Source organism: Cryptomeria japonica, chromosome 2, assembly GCF_030272615.1.
Source record: "Cryptomeria japonica chromosome 2, Sugi_1.0, whole genome shotgun sequence".
Classification (NCBI taxonomy): domain Eukaryota; kingdom Viridiplantae; phylum Streptophyta; class Pinopsida; order Cupressales; family Cupressaceae; genus Cryptomeria; species Cryptomeria japonica.
The window spans coordinates 221,187,479-221,208,458 of record NC_081406.1 but is presented as its reverse complement, the minus strand read 5'-3'; positions in this window follow the sequence as shown (position 1 = coordinate 221,208,458).

The following is a 20,980-nucleotide window of genomic DNA, read 5'->3' as shown; positions in this document are numbered from 1 at the left end:
ACCAACAACAATGAAGGAAAACTGAGAGCGAGGGGGGGGTTGAATCAGTTTTCACCAAAATTAAACAAATTAACCACAACTCTAGATCTGATCATTAACAGAAAGAAAAAAGATAAGCACCACAAAAAAAATACACATAACACAATATTTGACATGGAAAGCCCAGTTAAGGAGAAAACCACAGTGGGAACCTACCCACAATATGATGATACACTGTAGTAGTATATGTAAATATTACAATGGGGAATTGATATGCATTCATGCACATTTCCTAGAGCTCACTGCTCAAATACAAGAGAGGGCTACAAAACCCGAAGGAAGAAAGGAAGGCTCACTACCTTACAAAGATCGGACACCAATCTAGATTATATGAATTGAAAGAATAGCATCTTCAAATGCCTGATCGTAGTTCCAGTTAAGCACACTATCTTCTCTGCAACTCTCTTCTTCACTTCATCACTCTTCAAAAATATCAAATATTTGGTTTCACATACAACATCCTCTAAGAACGCAGACACACATCTTACATAATTATTATTCCTATTTATAGATATCATCAACCTTAATTTCAAGGTCAGCTCAACTCGTAAGACCTAATAACAAAATTACATCACATGATACATATATCAATATGCAGACCAATACAATGTCGATAAGGACATAGCATGGACCAAAATCAAAACCTCAAACATGCAAGAATCATCAGGTTGGCCTGAAGATCGTATAACACGATGAATACGTCAGGACCAAGAAATCTTCAATAACACGCACAACAATTAATGCAAACCAAAAATATGGATAGAACATGATAAAAAAAATCAACAAGAAACATGAATTCCACTACAACAATCTAAACAACTTAGATTACTAGAATCATCATCATCTCCCTCCCGGAGCTCAAAAAAACCAACATAACTTAGTAACAAACTGAAAGATATGCTTGTGAAGTTTCAAATCATGAACCACTTGGACTAAGGATACATATGAACATCCCAGACACTCTTCAAAATCCACTCAACATAATGAATCAATTCTAGAACAATACAAACCAAAAATAACAACTCTATAATAAAGAACCAACATAAAAACTAGTCATCACACCGGACCTCATATCTTGACCAAATCACCTTCCAGAGAACTTAAAATCATGTTGAATCCATTAAAGATCCTAATCTTTGAACCCTTAAATCTGCATCAGTATATCTACAATATACCAACCATACCAACTCTCTACAACACTGAAACACAAGAACACAGGAATATGTTGACATCAATGACAACAATACATTCCGACAACTCTAATATCCAACAATATCCCCCTTTGGCATTCATGAAAACATATGAATGTGAAAAAAATCAATGCAAAGAGAGAAATCAACTCCAACAATCTCCCCTTGAGATCATGCACACATAGCTCTCTACCTTATATAGATAAGACAATTTTTCACATGCTTCACTCCCCCTTTGACATCAATGCAAAAGGCTCTCAAAACTGAATAACCCTTCCACACACAATCATAAACTTAACCACATACTGACTACTCCCTCCAAGTAGCAACATCCACTGATCAATATGGCTATCAGGATAAGACTATGAAGTCCACCAGATTGATGCATCTTAATGCATCTAGTTCACATCATGAGGGGAAATAATCCCTAACTTCTCTCTGAGATATACAAATGTATATGTAGGCAAAGGCTTAGTGAAAATATCTATAATTTATTCCTTTGTAGACACATACTCCAATCTGATTTCCTTATCACTGAATTTCTCTCTAGGAATATGAAACTTAATTGATATATGCTTTGTTTTAGAATGCAACACCATATTCTTCGAAATATTGATAGCATTTGAATTTTTATAATATATAATAGTAGAATCATTATGAATAACTCTAATATCCATCGGCATTTGCTTCATCCATACTACTTGAGAACAAATACCAGTAGCAAAAATGTATTCATCTTCAACAGTAGATAATGATATAGCATTATGCTTCCTGCTCTCCCATGAAACCAACTTCTTCCCTATAAAGAATGCACCACCAATTGTACTCTTTTGATCATCAACATCACCTGCCCAATCATCATCAGTATAAGCACTTAAAGTGAAATCATCGTTCTTTGGATACCACAAACCATAATCAATTGTTCCTTTTAAATATCTGAATATCCTTTTCACAATAGTAACATGACTTTCTTTAGGATCAGCCTAGAATCTTGCAACAAGAAATATAACATTCATAATGTCTGGTCTAGTCTGAGTCAAATATAGTAGTCCACAAATCATAGATCTATACAAAGTCTAATTAACCTTCAGAGATTCATCACCTTTTGTCATCTTACATCTGGTTACCATAGGAGTTCCAACAGGTTTGGAATCACCTAACCCAAACTTCTTCAGAAATTCCTTCACATACTGTGATTGAGATATGAAAATGCCTTTATTAGTCTATGTAATTTGAATCCCAAAAAGAATTTCATCTCACCTATCATAGACATCTCAAAGTATTTTTGCATATCATCAACAAGCTTCTTACTCAAATCATCATCTCCTCCAAAAGTAATGTCATCGATAAAAATATCAACAATCAAAATGTTATCATTATCAATCTTGAAGTATAAATTACTATTAGTAGTAGCTTTACATAATCCCAGCTTCATCAAATACTTGTCCAATCTGGCATACTAAGCTCTAGGGGCTTGTTTAAGTCCATATAATGCTTTCTTCAATCTGCACACCATGTCTCCTTCATCAGTCAATGAAAGTCAGTCTGATTGTTCAATGTAGACTTCTTCCAACTCACCATTCAAAAAGGTTGACTTCACATCTATCTGATATACCTTGAAATTTTTATAAGCAACATATACAAGAAATAATCTAATAGCTTCAATTCTAGCTACTGGAGCAAAAGTCTCCTCATATTCAACACCTTCCATGTGTGTCTATCCTTTACATACTAGTCTTCCTTTGTTTCTAAAAACTTCTCCATTTTCATTCAGTTTATTCCTAAATACCCATTTAGTATCAATTACATTCTTGTCTTTGGATCTTGGAACAAGTTCCCATGTATTGTTCTTCTCAATCTAATTCAACTCTTGTTCCATAGCTTTTACCCAATTTTCATCTTTACAAGCTTCAGCAATATCTTTAGGCTCAATCTTGGAAATTAGACATGTCTCTTCAACAACAATTATTCTCCTAGTCATCACACCTTTATTTTTATCACCAATAATCTTATTCTTTAAATGATTTAATCTTACTTACCTGGGGGTCTTTTGATTGTTATGATTTTCAGTCTCTTGAACTTCACCATCAACAACATCTGGATTTACTGAATCTTCCGAATAACTCTGTTTTATGTTCTGAGCCTGTACTTGCTTTGAACTAACATCCTAATCATTAGATTCATATCCAGATGCTCTGATTTTTTTTTCATGGTACTCATCAACCTTCACATTTTAACTTTCCACTATTTTTTTTGTATTTTGTTGTAGCGCCAGTATGCTTTTCTCTTAGTAGAGTATCCTCAAAAGATTCCTTCATCACATCTTGCATCAAATTTTCGTATATCCTCATCTCTTTTGATATAACATTTGCTTCCAAAGATTTTGAAATATCTAACTATAGGAACATGACCAAACCATAACTCATAAGGGGTCTTATGAAAATCACCTTTTATATGTACCTGGTTGAATGTGTGCACAATAGTCTGTTGGCATTTTCATGAGGATTGCATTAATGAAATGTAATGTTGTTGTATACATGTAAAATTCATCTTAATAACAAAGTAATCAATTAGAAGCAAAAGGGAAATCACGAATCCCTCCTAACCAAATAATTTAACAAATAAGACAATGGAATAACACAATCAAGCAAATAGGAACTAAAATAATCAAATGAAATCAAAACTCCCATGTTGTATACATGTACTACTTCCATTTCTCTTCTCCTCTTCGTGGTATGATGGCTCTCAGATATTGTGCTAGTAACCTGCAAGTGAGACAAAGATTCAAAGTTCGTGATTATTGAAAATGGAGATTGGATGCTCAATATATAGAAAATTGGATGAAATTGATTGAAAGGTGGAACAAAATGATCAAGAGCTAGAACTCAGGTGAGCTCAAATGAAAATTGATAGTTGAATTGCTGATTGTAGGAGTGAAACTCAATAGATGGAATAGATTAATTGAGTCAACTGATTGAGGGAAGAAAAAGAATGATTGGTGGAAATAAAGAAGATGACACAAAGCTTAATTTAGAAAAAGCTAACTGAAAGATGGAAATAGAAGTTGAAGAGATAAATGATTTAATTAATTAATTAATTTAGCATGTGCTTGCATTTATATTTAGATTTTCAATTTAATCTTTGCATGCGATTTATTCAAATAATTGAATTTACTTAATTCAATTTAGTATTTGAATATATTTAGAAGTTGACTTTCATTTTCAATTTGGTTTTTGAAATCATGCACATGTATTTGATTTTGGAAGAAATTAGAAGAATAAGAAATTAAATGAAATTAGAATTTGGGGATTTGGAAATGGAAGAATTAATTAGTTAATTAAATAATTTAAAGAAACTATTTAATTATTTAGAAATAGAATTTAATTCAATAATAAAGATTATTTAATTTAAAGGATTCAATCATAATTAATTAAATAATAAATATTTAATTAATATTTAGAAAAGGGTTGAATGATTAGATGATTGGAGATAGAAATTAAATAATTAGTTTATTTATTTAAATAATAAATATTATTTAAATTGGGGAATTAACCATAATTAATTAAATAATAAATATTTAATTAACATTAGAAAATGATTAAATGATCAAATGATAATAGAAATAAAAATAGAATAATTAGTAAGATTATGAGGAAATATGAAATATAAGAAAATAAAAGAAATAGAAGAATTAGAAGAATAAGATTAATTAACTTAATTAAATAATTAAGGAATTATTTAATCAATTAGAGGAATAATTAGTACATGGTCAATGAGACATTTTAGGTGTCTACATTTGCCCCTCTTTGAGACAAAGTCAAAACGACATTGTTTCAAAGAAAATGAAAAATTTTGCCCCAGTATGCCTTGGTACTGCTGTATAGTGTAAATATGCCACCTCAAAAAAGGTGGTCGGAAAATTCCAAAATTGAGACCATGTTTTCAATATTAATTTAACTAGGAAGCGTGTGAAATTTCGTGCGATTTCAAGATCATTTGAGTAGGCTATTAGGTGTTTGAAGCTGGCGGGGACCATGGGCGTCGAGGTGTCAAAAAACCCTAATTTTGAGCTATAAATAGAGATTTTTAGGTTTTCATTTGCTCAATTGCAATTTGGTAATTCCTTGGTTTTCTCTGCATTTTGTGCACTTTTTTCTGAGTATTTGATCATCATGGCTGGTTTTAGAGCCCGATTGCACCTATCTAACTGAGTACGTTCATATCAAAGACCTCCTGGGATTGGTGGCATGCCATTTTCCAAAAAAAATTCCATGATAATTTTTTGCATTGTGTCAGGCAATCGCTTGTCAATTTTTACACATTTGTGTTAACTATTACGCAAACGTTCTAAATGCTATGCATGTGTCACAAGTGTTACACATTAGTGTTATCATGCCGCTTTCGGTCATTTCTTTACGCATAAGTGTTTATTGTTACGCATGCACCCATTTCATTACGGATTAGCTTTAAACATCACACAAGAGTCATAACTATTCCACATTAGCCATAACTATCACACATTTGTTGTATGTGTAATTTTTTGTCATGTGTTTGAAACTATTTTTTGTTTTTCGAGATCTGATATCCGATATTTTGAACATTTTCTCATTGCAGGAGAACATTGGAGTGTTATACTGCCGACAGAATAGACCTAGTGGATTGGATCTTTGAGCTGACTTACCAGATGAGGAGATCGAGCATATCAGACAGCTTGGTCTATATCATGTTTTACATTTGCCAGAGGTTATGGCCGACAGGGCCATGATTACAACTTTGATAGAGCAGTGGCATTCTGAGACCTGTTCTTTTCATCTTCTGACTGGTGAGACATCGATTACTTTAGAGGATGTATGGTGTATATTGCATATTCCTATCCATGGTGAGAGAGTTGTATATGACCATGATGATGGCATTGCTGGACTATGTGCACTTTTCAAGTGAGATTCAGAACTTGTAGATCAGTGGCCATTATGACATCCCTTGGGCCCATTTAGACTATGATGACTTGACTATTGTATTAAGCGGTGTTGTCGGTGGTTTACTGATACCTGACAGACGAGGTCATGGGTTTCTAGTTGGATGGGGTAGAGTGCTCCATGATATGATTGTTCATCGTCAATTGTATGCTTGGGGTCCTTGTCTACTAGCCATGTTATACTATTAGATGCATGGTATTGTGTATCTAGGATACCATTCTATCACTTGTGGTGTTACGTTGCTCCAAATATGGGCATGGGAGCACATTTCTATTTCGAGGCTTGTTATTCATGTTGATTTGCAGCCTGGTGAGCCTTATGCTTTCAAGTATACAACAGGTATCAAACATAGAGGTTTGGGGAACACGTTGTACTGGAGACATCAGTTTGACATATTGCAGCATTTTATTTGGAGACCATACTTAGATTGCCCTAGTTGGCCTGATGATGTAGTGCACATGTCTTTCTGCTGACAATAGGGATATCTTATTGGTAGAACCTTTCAGACCCAGTGGATTATAGAGATGTATCTTCCAGGGCAGGTTCTGAGATAGTTCAGTGAGGTACAGGTGACACCTGTGGTTACTATGTATTTTTCTTGTGTATCATGAGAGGTATCTGATTGGGTTGTGTGCATACAACCACATGTTGCTTCTATTGAGTTTGATTCTCTATAGCCATTACTTTGGGGTTGGGTTAGAGGTGCAGCGGGTCCAGGAATGACGACAGAGTATGATGCATGGTTTGCTAGGCATGGGCCAGTGCCTTTGACTGATCTTGCTGTTCTGATTACAGAACAACAGATTCACCATCCTAGATAGCGGTTGAGGATAGATGCAAGGGATAGAGCAGGAGGAGGAGGAGATTGTGGAGCTGAGGGAGGAGGTGGTGGAGATGAGGATGTAGACATTGGTGGAGACACCGAGTCTATTAGCAGTGAGGATAGCGATGATTTTTTTGAGTTGTCGAGCAATGAGAGTGGAGGTGATGATGAGGATATGCCAAAGCTAGAGGATGTGCCTGCTACCAAGGGTGGGAGAGGACAGGTTGATGATGAGGATGAGTTGTAGACTCTTAGAGTGCGGGTTCAGAGTTTGGAGGATGAGGTTGCTACATGAGATATCGAGCGAGAGAATTATCATGCAGATTATGGTGCCCTTGAGGCTGAGAGAGATCGTCTCCAGAGGGAGAGAGATGAGGCAGTGTAGAGATGTTAGTTACCATAGATGCCTTTGATCAACTTTTTAGAGCAGGTACAGATGTGCGCAACCAGGTAGATAGGTATTTCACTGCTACACAGAAGTCTATTTATTATCGGCATGCATATGAGAGAGCCTAGCTTCAGTGCATTTATGGGGAGGAGATCGAGTAGATCTACTTCACAATGGACTAGCAGTGGTGGCATTATGGGACCACCTTGATATCTTGGGGTAGGATCCACCTGCCGACAGAGGTAGTGTTGGCTAATCATGTTATCTGAGCCTTCGGGCTTATTTATTGTATTCACACACATTATCATTTTTGAGTTATATATATATGACATGTAGGTTTTGATAGTGATCTATGTATGTTTTGCTTCTCATGTATGCTTATATCATCCTATGAGTTTTATGATGCATATCTATTTGATTCTATATGATTTTGAATGCAATGGTAGTACATGTATGTATTAATTATGCTAAATGAATGCAAATGAACTCTATAATGAATGCAAATGAATCTATATGAATGCAATGAATCTATATGAATGCAAATGAATCTATATGAATGTTTTTTTTTTGGTATGATAATGGTTGAACCAATTTTAACTTAGATACACCTTCAAGAAATGTTAGTTAGATGATAGAAAGAAAAATTAATGGTAGAAAGAATGTTAGAAAGAATGTGATTTAAAAAGAAGTAGAGAAATCAACAAACTATCAATAAGCAAATGAGATGAGAATGAGAATGAGAATGAAATTGAATGAATCACATTCCTGTGTCACATATTTTATTGCGTCAATATATATTCATCACTGAGCCTTATTATTGAACAATGAAGCTTAGCACATCAGGGTATAAGGAACCTGTAGCGCCCTAAAATTGTGACACTTGCAATTTCGACTGCATTTGGGTCTTCACGATGGAGATGCAACACGGAACCTGAATGGAGACCCTGAAAATTGTTCATGACACCAAAAATTGCATTTTTCAGCACCCTGCTGTCCCAGGAGGTGGGACCATGGCGCCCAGTGCCCTGGTCCTTTAGGACTAGGGTGCCTAGCGCCCTGGTCCCCCAGGACCATGGCGCCCAGCGCTCTGGTCCCTGGCCCTATTTTGGGCCCGGTCTCTTATGGGGCTTCGGGTCTTTAAGTTTGCAAATTGGAAAATAATCTTCCTAGGTCGGCCTAAGGTTGGTAAAATCAGTCTATCAGCCCTAATTGACAAGTATATAAACTACATTTCCTCTCTCAAAGAGGGAGGAGGATATATGTGTACAAGACGCAGAAGTGATATTCAAACATTCAAGCATTCAAGCATTCCTTCAAGCAATTGAGCATTCTAAGTCTCCATTCAAGGCTAAGTGTTGCATTCAAGACAAGGATTCAACCATTGAAGAGGAGATCACATACAACATACAACATACAACATACTACATACATTACACCTTCGCATGTAAGAATACAAACATTCTTACAACAAGGTATCAGTACTTGTTTACATTACAAACATTTACATTTACAGCATTCTCATTTCTTGGTTAATTCCAAAACTGGGGTTTGACCTAAAGGCAAACCCCTCATCCCTAACCCCCCAATCATCCTCTCTTTTTTGTGTGTAGATTGCAGGTACGCGGCTGTAATTGAAGATCTGGAATCCTTGTGCAGAGATGAACAGATCCACCTTCGTTTTGCGGATTTTTCGGAGGACCATGTGCATGCCGGGCGCCATCGTCCCGTCAACTTTCGCTCAAATTTGCAGAATAACACCGTCTTGACATTTTACTGCTAATTCCAGGTCCGCAGCTTCATCCTATATTCCTATCTCTGTTTATAAGTGAATCTTTCTCACTTTTCATGCATTCCTAGCTTAATCTTTCTATCCACATTTCTTTACAAAAGAGGGTATCCTTGATGTCTTAACCCTTGAAACTCATTTAGAATCCAATCTTGCATTGTGTGGGATTGGATATTGTGGGTTTCAACCCCTCTTTTGAATGTAAAGTCTCTCCCAAGTGAAAACCATCAACCCTAGTGACTCTCCCTTCTCTCTCCTTGAAGTTGGGGAGGGGAGAACGACTAGGGTTCAATTTTTTCCGCTTTACAGAACCAAGATGCAAAGATATCTCATTTTAGAAACAAACACGTAGCAGACAAGGAGTGAACCCTCCATTCTAGGAATTACGCTAGGGGTCGAGGTATGCGTGGTCATTTCACCTTGATGTGAAGGCTCTTATCATAGACACCTACTAAAGCAATTTCCCTAGAATTTCATCGGTTCACACCACAAACTGTAAACAAAGAAAAAGATAATGCCCATCATAGCTCCTCTAGTCACTTGTAGACATCCTTGAGTAGCATAGGAACAATATCTGTCACCAAATGATAAAAAGATAAAGACTGACCCCAACAAAATTCAACAGCTATATTGACCTTGTGTTTTCATTCTCAGTTGTTTGATGTGATGGTTGATAATCTCTGATCTCAGAAAGTTGCGGAACCTGTTTAAGACTAACCTATTTGATTTCGAGTGTATCCTCATCTGTTTAAGACAAGATAATGATCATGTTGATATGGATATGATACGATTGATAAGACAATTTGATCAGTTGATTGTAGATGTTTGATTGGATACTCGTATCCTTTGTTATCTTTGTGTGAAGTGTTTGTTGGATATCTGCTAGGATATTTGTTTCTTACAAGACATTTTATTGCAAGTTTTTCTAATTGATTGATTTTCAATTTTTAGTTCTTTTCCAAGAGCTTTTTTGATGTTTTTGGATTATGTGGACCGATATTTGAATGTTTTTGGATTTATTTTTTCACGACTTTGTCTGATGTTTTTTATTTTTGAAGGATTGTTTTGCAGATGTTTTTGGTTGATTTTTTTTTAGATTTTGCAGATGTTTTTCGTTGTTTTTTGAGTTTTTACTGTTTCTGAATTTTGAATATTTCAATAGTTTTTGGATTTTTTCAAGACTTTATATGATATTTATGATTTTTTCAGTTATGCCCCCAGTGTGCAAACCTGTATGACATGATGATCTATAGAATGCATGTGGAGACAAATTCATTTTTGACATGACCTACGTGAATGCAACATGCAGGATGAAGATGCCTTTCCTATTCAAACAAGGTTAACTGTGTTTGTTTTTGCATGTGTAATACACCAATAGAAACAGAGGTGCAAAACATTTCATAGATAAGTGGTCAATCGATCTTTAAATTCCTTTGAAACATTTATCTCAACACACTTAGTGACTAGGATTTACAAATGGAGACGCAGAAAACTTCCCCACTGGTTCTTGAAAATTTGATCTTCTTTTGCCCATGTGTGTGCAGATGAGTTAATTCCTACTCTTGTGTTCACTAAAGATCCTTAGCATCCTATATGACTAGCTACATGGATTATTCCAACTTCAAAAGCATCCCAAATAGAGCTTCATTTCCAGCAAGCCTTGAGAGCTCCGACGAGATTATAGACTATAATTTCTCAAATATTGCTCCATTGCCAGTAGGCGTTCATAGCCCTGATGGAGTTACTTGCATGTTCCCATAGTCAAGCTTTTTTATCGCATTTGTATACATGATATTTCAGTTATAAATCATTGCTCTTTTTCATCAAGATGGATATTTGGCATAGCTCTTTTTCTTTTATTATTTTCTTGCCTTGACTTGTAAGTAATGAAGCCTACTTGGGTGTGACAATTACAGTGGTGCTGAAGTAGAATTTTAGATTTTATACTAGTCATATGATCAACTAGATGTCTAGAATGAATTAGAGATCTTCTTAATGTGTGAGATATAGCAATTGATAGAGTGTGGGTTAACAAGTCTCAAATAGTGAAATCACTACCCAACCATAAGTAAAGCGTCGTCATAGGGTAGTGTTGAGAATGAATGACCTTAGAACCTCAAAGACTTCATATCCGAATATCTAAGAAAGGAGATGACCTTTGCTTCTCTTGGATGCAAACAGATGATAAACTTGGACAGTTGCCTTGTTTTATTGATGCTGCTATATGTAAATGTAGAAACTTTTGAGAATGGAATGCATTTAAAAAAAGAAACTATATGCAATGTAGATGTTTTTAAATGATATGATATGCAATGTAGAAAATAAAACCTAAACTATACAACCCTTAGGTATAATATCATTTGAGATGCATGTTGTTCATAGGGTCAGAGAGTGGATCTCCCTCCATGGTAGCCAAATTATATGCTCCATTGCCTATGACCCTTGTTATAATGAAAGGACCTAGCCAGTTTGGTTCAAAATTCCCTGGCCTTTCTCGTTCTGCTAGGTTCCTTTGATCCCCTTTAAGTACTAGATCTCCTACTTGAAAAGTTTATGGGCAGACCCAATTATTATAACTTCATCTTTGTCTGTTTTGATATCCTTGTAGATGGTTAAACATTGTTTGTCTTTTTTCATCAAGGGTTTCGAGTTCTTGTAACCTTGCTACCTTGTAGTCTTCCTCTGATATGATGTTCTATAAGGAGACTCTTAGAGATGGTATTTCTATTTCAATGGGGAGTATCGCTTCTATACCATAGACCAACGAATATGGTGTTGCTCCTATAGGTGTTCATACTCCTGTTCTGTAGGACCAAAGAGTGGGATTTAACTGGAGATGCCAGTCCCATCCTGTGTCAATGACTACTTTCTTAAGAATTTTCAATAATGTTTAATTTGTAACCTCTACTTGTCCATTACTTTGTGGATAATATGGCATGGCAAATCTTTGTTGTATGTAGAATTTGTCACACAACTCTTTCACTTTCTAGTTTTTAAATGGATGCCCGTTATCTATAATAAGGCACATTGGAACTCCATATCGACATATAATGTAGTTGAGCATGAATTTTTCTATCTCCTTTCCAGTAGTGTACGTTAGAGGAATTGCCTCAACCCATTTGGTAAAGTATTCAGTGGCTGTCAAGATGAACTTGTGCCCATTGGAAGAAGTAGGGTTGATTTTACCCACTAGATCTAATCCCCATTGTGAAAATGACCATGGTGATGTAATGGGTTGAAGATCTTGTGCTGGTGCATGAATAAGGTCTCCATGCATTTGGCATTGCTTACACTTTTGTACATACTTGTAAGCATCCTTTTCAATGGTTGGCCAGTAATAACCTGTTCTCAACAATTTCTTTGACAATGGTGGACCACTTTGGTGAGCCCCATAGATTCCATCAGGGACTTCTTTTAAAGCAAGGTGTGCTTCATTCTCATCTAGGCATCGAAGAATATTTCCATCAAAACCATTTCTATACAAAGTATTAGCTATGATGGTGTATCTAGATTCCTGACGAATAAATGTCTTCTTTTGATTCCTGGACAGATCCGGTGACATGTATTGAGTATGTAAATATGTATATATTTCATTGTACCAAGGTGTTTCTAGACCCACAATTGCACATACATATTCTGATAGGGGAGTCTCATATGCAGGTAGCATCAACTATTCTATGATGAACTCAAACTAAGTTTTGTTAGCAGGCATATTTAGAAGAGATCCTATGGTTGCCATTACATCTGTTGCCTTGTTTTGTTATTCTTGGGATTTGTTCGAAGGTAATTTTGTTGAAGTGCTCCTTGTAATCTTTAAATAACTTCTTATAAGTCATGAGTTTGTCATCCTTCATGTTGTAATCATCATTGACTTGGTTTACAATCAACTGCGAATCACCAAAGACCTGTAACTCTTATATTTTCCATTGTACAACTGTACCAAGCTCTATGAGGAGAGCTTCATATTCAGCCATATTGTTGGTGCATTGGAAATTGATCCTAACTGACTTAGGTATAACGTCCCCTTAAGGAGTAATGAAGAGAATCCCTACTCTAGATCTATGACTTGTATATGACCCATCAAAGTATAACCTCCACATTACTGAGGCAGTTAATGTAAACACGGATTCGTCTGGAAAGTCTATCAGCAATGGGTGACCGTCCTGTATAGGAGCCTCTGCTAATTGATCTGCTATAATTTGTCCTTTGATGGCTTTTTTGTCTATGTATTCTATATCAAACTCGCTCAAGATCATAACCCACTTAGCCAATCGCCCAGTCAATGTTTCTCTGCTCAATAGGTACTTGAGTGGGTCAAAGTGTGCAATGAGTTGTACCTTATGACTTAATAAGTAATGTCTAAGCTTTTGGGATGCAAAGATTACTGGTAAGCATGCTCGCTCTATGGGGGTATAATTAAGCTCATAGCCGATCAAAGTCCTACTTATATAATAAATGGCTCTTTCTTTTCCATTTTTGTCATGCTGTGCCAATAGAGCTCCTAGAGGTGAGTTCGTTGTTGATATGTATAACAATAGAGGTTGTCCTGGAGTAGGAGATATTAACACTGGTGTGTTCAAAAGATAACCTTTCAAAGCTTGGAAAGCTTCATACTATTGTTCTATCCATTTAAAAGTAACTCCTTTCCTGAGTAAATGTTGGAATGGGTGACACATATCTACCAACTGTGCTACGAATCTCCTCATGGATTGCAGTCTTCCTTGTAACCCTTTGAGTTGTTTAAGTATTGATGGAGGTTGCATATCAATGATTGCCTTGACCTTGGCAGGGTCTATTTGAATTCCTTTGTTTGATACTATGAACTCTAATAGTTTACCTGCTATTATACCAAACACACACTTCTTTGAGTTTATTCTGACATTATACTGTTCTAACCAATCAAATATTTGTGTAAGAATTGTAAGGTGACTTTCTCTTGTTTGTGATTTAGCCAATATGTCATCCACATAATCTTCCATTATGTTATGGATCATGTCATGAAACAATGTTGTCATGGCTCTTTGGTATGTTGCCTCGGCATTTTTGAGACCAAATGGCATCACATTCCAGGAGTATGTTCCCCATGGGCATGTAAAGATTGTTTTATGTTGATCTTCTAGTGCAATGTTAATCTGGTTGTATCCTGAAAAACCATCCATTAAGGATAGCATCCCATTTCCAGTTGTTAGGTCAACTATCATGTCCATATTAGGTAGCAGGAAGTCATCCTTAGGACAAGCTTTATTTAGATCCTGAAAATCAGTACAGATTCTTATGCCTCCTGTGGGTTTAGTCACAGGTACTAGGTTGGATATCCATTCCGCATAGTCAATAAGTCTAATAAAACCTACATCCAACAACTTTTGTAGTTCTATCTTAACCAATAATGTGATACTTGGATGCATTTTTCTCAATTTTTGCTTGTAAGGTTTAACTCTCGGTATCAAAGGTAAGTGATGCAACACTAATTTAGAGTCTAAACCTGGCATGTCTGAATAGGACCAAGCAAAGTTGATAGGTCTTTGTTTGAAAAATGTATGAATCTGTCTTTTTCTTCCTTGCTTAGTGATTTTTCCAAATGGATGTTATGTACAACCTCCCCTTCTACTATGTTTACTTCTTTTGTTTCCTCTATAAGTAACACTAGCCTTTCTCTTTCCATAGGAAGATTACCCAAGTCACTCTTGTCATTATGGGTTGTTTGATCCTTATCTTTTGTTGTAGAAGTACTTTCTTCTCCAAAGTGTGTTGTTCTATTTAGGTCTATAAAAAACCCTTCTTTATGTCACCTTGTGGAATTCCCTCTCTGACTCCTAGAAATTCTGAAATGGCTTTGTTATTTTCAAACCAATCCAGTGTTGGTTTTCCTTCTTTCCCCCAATCAATCAAGTGCGAATGCACTAGGGGTAAATCATTACTCCCTTCTTTAGTAGACTTTGATAACATGAAGACTTGATTGTTTGACTGACTGTGTGTATCTTCATCTTATATAAGCCTTATTTGATTCCTTAATATTACACTTTTTGGTGGGTTAGAATCATGGAGTGATAAGAATTCGTAGTCATGAGAGTCTGTCTCACTTTCAATATATGTTTCATCATATGAGCTATCATCACTTATTTCTTCTTGTTCCTATCTCTAATTGTGTTGTAGATTGATTGGTCTTCTTTGGACATTAGTTACCCTTCTTAAGCCTAGTATAAGCTATAATGCCCCACCAGGAACCCTAAAGGAAAACAACACAACTAGGAAACTAAATAATTTCATAGAGATACCATTATTTAAAAGACTATCGGAACAAATCAAACAAGAGAGAATAATTTCTCTTGTAAATACCATTTCTCTCAAATCTTGCAATTTCCATGCATCATAGAAATCTTGACAAATTTTCTATAATAATTTTCTCAAAATTGAATTCTTCCCATAAACTAGAAATTAACATCAGGTATGAATTTTAAACCAAAAATTGAATTAACCAGAAGAGGATTTTGGATCTGACAAATAATTTACACACACATCATTCAGAGAAATATTTTATTTTTTTAAAACAAACAATCAAAAGAAGCCAGCCAACCTGGTATAGCTTTCCTGGAAGAAATCTGTAGAAGAGCCCTAATCTTTCCAATAAATTTCTTCACCTAAATTCCTGACTTGTTTCCTGTGTATCTAAAATAAAGACCTATTCCCCTATTTAAACTAAAATTCTAGGTTGAATATCTTTTTCAAAAAAACCTAAATTTAGAATAAAAGCAATTTTATTTTCTTTTCTAATTTTTTAACAAAAAGATAAGCTAACATGCAATAATTAAAAATCATTATTCTTTCTTTTCTTTTCTCATGCAAATTAATTAATTTTCTAAATAAAGAAATTAAAGCAATGCTATAATTTTAATGAATTCTTTTATTCATTTATTTATTCTTTTATTTATTTAAAATTCTAGGAAACAATAAATGCAATTAATCTAATTTATTTTTCCACTAAAATTTAAATAAAATATATTTCTAATATCATGCAGCTTGCAACTTAATTTAATAACTTCTTTTAATTCATTTATTTTATAATCTCTATGCATGCATAATTCAACTATGAGATAACTCCATAAACTTAATTAATTAATCAAATCCACTAAAACACACAAACAGAACAAATATCAAGCAAACACTCATAAAAAGATCAAACAACAAAATACGAAGGCCGAACTAACTGACTAGACGACCAATTGACCACACTCACACGAGTGTAACTGAGTAAAATAGGGTCAACTACTATCTCCTCCACTTCCATTAGAAAATATAAGGCACACTCAGACCTATGAAACCAAGTGGAAACGATACCCCATACCTACCCGGTACTTGTACCTGCAATATCCTACATCACCGAACCACACATGCATATATATAATATAGAAAACATGACATACACACTGATGAAGGAGAATTGTGACATTCCCTGTCTCACCAAAATGAGTGAAGGAAAATCATCCCATTGCATCCAATACACTCGCAAACACACAACATATAATTACACATTGCATAGATAAAGTAAAATGTCAGTACATAGCAATAAACCATAAAATGCCATAAATCACAAGTACTGAAATACTGTAAATAAATCACTTATCTCATGTCCTGATAAAGCATGAAATAATGTCATAAAAATATCAATAACACATCATGGTAATGTATCCACTAAAAAACTAACAATAATAAAATATGAGTCGAATGAGTTCAAACGAGTAGGGGTACTACATTCTCCCCCCCAAAACTAGGCTTACTCCTGGAAGCCTAAAATAAATAAGAGTACAACTCTCTCATTTTCGCTGCATCCTCCCAAGTCGCCGAGGTCTCATCATTTGGGTCCCATAGGACCCTTACCTGGTCAATGGTGCGACCCCTGAGGATCAGCTTGGTGGTCATCCACCGCGGTAGCAACCACTACCTTTAGGTAGCTGCTGCTACATATGGCAGCAGTGCTACCCAAGGTAGCGGCTGCTACCGTATGGTAGCATTTGCTGCCATATGGCAGCAACACTACCATAGGGTAGTATTTTGTTTAGAGTTTATTTTTATTTTATTTATTTATTTAATTTCTTTATTTTATTTATTTATTACTATTTTTTTACTTTAAAAAAAAATAATGAGATTGTGTTAAAAAAAATAATGAGATTGTGTTAATATATATATAGATGAATTTTTTTTAAACTTATCTTAATTTAAAATAATTTCTTTATGCCTTGGATTAATATGATTTTTTAAAAAAAAATTTAAGGTGAGAAATTCGAAGTTAAAGATTTTGTTTATATATATAAAATTAATTTAGAATTTAGCTATTTCCGGAAAAGCTTATAATTTTTAGATTTTATATTTGTGTTTGGAAATACATTAGGAGATTAATTCATATGTGAATTTATTTAACCTTATTGGACAAATGACAAAATTGATCTCTTTGTATTAATATAGTTGTATTTTCTTATTTTCTGGAAATTCTTTAATTGCAAGTTATTTATGCTTTTGGTTGTTTTAAGAAAAGGTTGCTTGTATTAGGATCTTGTGTAAATGGTGTTCTCAGTCAAGCTTAATTTCATTGCAATTTTGGTTGTCTTGTCATTATTTCATATGTTGTTATATCTCCTTGGCCAAGTGTTGTTGTATAACCTTATTGATGTGAGCCCTTGTGTGTTTCATCCAAATGGTCAATCTTGGGTTAGTGATTGTGCATCTTTCACTTGTGGTTTGTCAAGATTAGTTATGGTTGTTTGGTTTGCCATAGAGTTCTCGTAGAGAGACCTTTCCTGTTAGTGTCCTATGAGAGAGAGTGGCTTTCAAGTGGGGGCCATGTCCAAAGTGGATGATAGGATAACCCGTCGAAAGTTAGTTAAAGAGTGATAACATAATAATTGATTAGGGGGTGGGTAGAAGAAATATTAATTAAGATAATGTACCTCATGCATAGGTGTAGTGCTTGTATAGGACTCAAAATGTTATGAGAAGGCCTAAAATGGAAAACTTACCACCTTGTCTTCACGAAAGAATTGGTAGGGTCCGCATGAGACTTAGTTGGAGCCGAAAGCCGGGAGAGGTTACCAGGACAGAGTGCTGAGACCTAGGAGGCCTACCATGGTAACCACCAAGCTATGCGATGACACTCTCTCCTTAGAGTCACTAGTGTTTTGTGAGTTGAGTCACATGGATGTTTGTGGAGTCTTGTAGTTCTTTCGTACTTGTTTTACTTTGCTTGCTTGAGGGTTTTCTACTATCTCCTAGCATGGTGGGGTGGTTCCATTTTGGGATCACATGGTCGAGTGGTAGTGCCACTTCCCATTGGATGTTCTAGATTTTATCTTCAGGAGAGGAAAGGCTTCGCTGGTGTTTCTTGGTTTGTGGTTCATGTATCAGCTCATGTCTATGATCATTGTATCAGACTTTTACGTAACCTTGATATTGTAACTTTGTATCTGTGACATTTTTGGGAGCCATGTATTTATGGATATTGTAATATTATGTCAGTGGAATGTATGTTAATTCAGGTGCTTTGATCTTATGTATAAATGATTTATGGAAAATTGAATGCATTCGAATACTTTGATTTCTTTCATTATGGAATTTAGATGTATATGTAGTTTTGAACTTAAGCATTCACTTATCTAATTTAATGGACAATTGGATTAACCATGGTGTTAATATAATCTAAAATTAATCTTTGTTGGTAACCCTTAGGAAATCATGTGTTAGTCTTTCGATGTGTTATTAGATGTGCAATGGTTATAATTAATGCACTTAATCTTTAAAAAAAAAATTATTTCACCCTTTAGTTGCCTAGTTGTGTTGTTTTCCTTTAGAGTTCCTAGTGGGGCATTACATAAGCCTTTGCAATCTTTCTTCATCCATTTCATTAGGTTGAGCCTGATTTGCTTCTCGTGGTAGAAGTAGTGACAATAACCATGGGTGGGATTCAGGTGGTGGTGGTAAACCTGCATCTATTACCACATTAGCCTATACTGTTGTGTTAATAACCGCATCATTTTGTAACTCAGTGGTAGGTTCTTGCAAGAGTTCTCTCCTGTCTTCTCCATCTGATTCTATGCTAGGTGATGTAGGTACCTGATTACTTGTTTGAGATGAAAATGGAAGCGCCTGTGTGGAAAAATTCCTTTGTGATATGTAGTCTGATAGTTTTCTTGGTTGATTTAGAATATCAAGGGTATGTTGTCTTGCTTCTGTGATATGTTGTACATTCTTATATCCCAATCCTTGATTCCCTGGATTATCATTAGGAACAATAGGTTCTAGCCTTCCTTGTTTCTGTAACCCAAGGCCTATGGTACCATCATATCCATATCTTTGGAGTATTTTAAATCCATTGCCATACTGATCTATGTGTATTCTAGGTAATGTCATATGATCTTCTTCTCTATATATCCAATGGTTAACATCTTTGTTCAGGGATTCTTCTTGTAAGTCACCCCATCTAATGAAAGAGCATGAGTCTATGTATCTGAAATTTTCTTTTCCTTTGTCCTATTTTTTGCACCATAGTGTGAGGTTTCCCAAAGGACTTAGGAGAAAGAGACAATTGTTTCCCACTTAAAGTATTTGCAATAGAGTACTCTCCACAACCCATATCTTTTATTTGTAAGGAGGATGTTGTAGTCATTCCCTTTTTTGTTTTTGTGATCTTTAATGTTTCTAGCTATGTAGTGAGAGGTGCAGCCTGATTGATAGGTACTTGATTATCCACACTATCTTTTAGATAATTGCAATGTTGGAATGGGTTTGGATCACCCTTTATGGTGATTTCAATACCATTGTATGGGAATTTGACACATTGATGGAACGTGGAGGGTATTGCTTGCATGGTGTGGATCCATGGGCGACCCAATAACATGTTATATCCCAACTCTCTGTCCAAGACTTGAAAAGCAACCTCTATCATTATTGGTCCTACTTGTATAGGTAAGGTTACAATGCCTTTAGATGGACGTTCTTCATCATCATAAGCCTTGATATTTATCCTCTTAGAATAATCAATGTGAAGTTCAGAATACCCTAGTGCTTTGACCAAATTTAAAGTACAAATGTTGAGACCGGCTCCCTCATCTATGAGTACTCTTATGATTCTTCTCTTATGAATGTAAGTTCCTAGATGTAGAGGGTCGTTATGAAGTAGTCTATCACTAGGAATATCGTGTTCTGTGAATGCAATACGTGTGCCTTGTGTCAGATTTCCTACCATAGATTGGAAGGCATTTTCATCTATATCTCTGTTCACTATCGAATCTTGAAGTGCTTTGTCAAGTATAGCTCTATGAGTGGGTGAATTTTGCAATAGTTTGAATAATGATATTTGTGTAGGATTTCTCTTAAGCTGGTCAACAACATTGTAAGTTCCTACTGCTGGTGGTTGATTTTGTGGTATTCCTTGTAAAGTCACCTTTGATCTACGAGTAACTACTACATAGTCTCTGTCTCTAGGAGTTATGGTGATCATAGTGATTGTATCATTTGTATCATAGGCTGTTTTATCAAGATTTATGTTAAATCCCTCTTCATAGTCTTTATGGGTATGTTTGACATCCATGATATGTTCTACGAGTTCATCTTTAAACCAACCTGAGTGAGATGGTTGATCATGCTCCCAGTCTCTGAGACAAATATTTCTATCATCATCATACTTCAGTGCCTCTAATATCATGCAAATTTGGTTATCATTTGCATGAGTGTTTTGATATTGGTCATCTTGATCAAGTGTTTCTTGTGCATCATTGTTTGCTATATTTC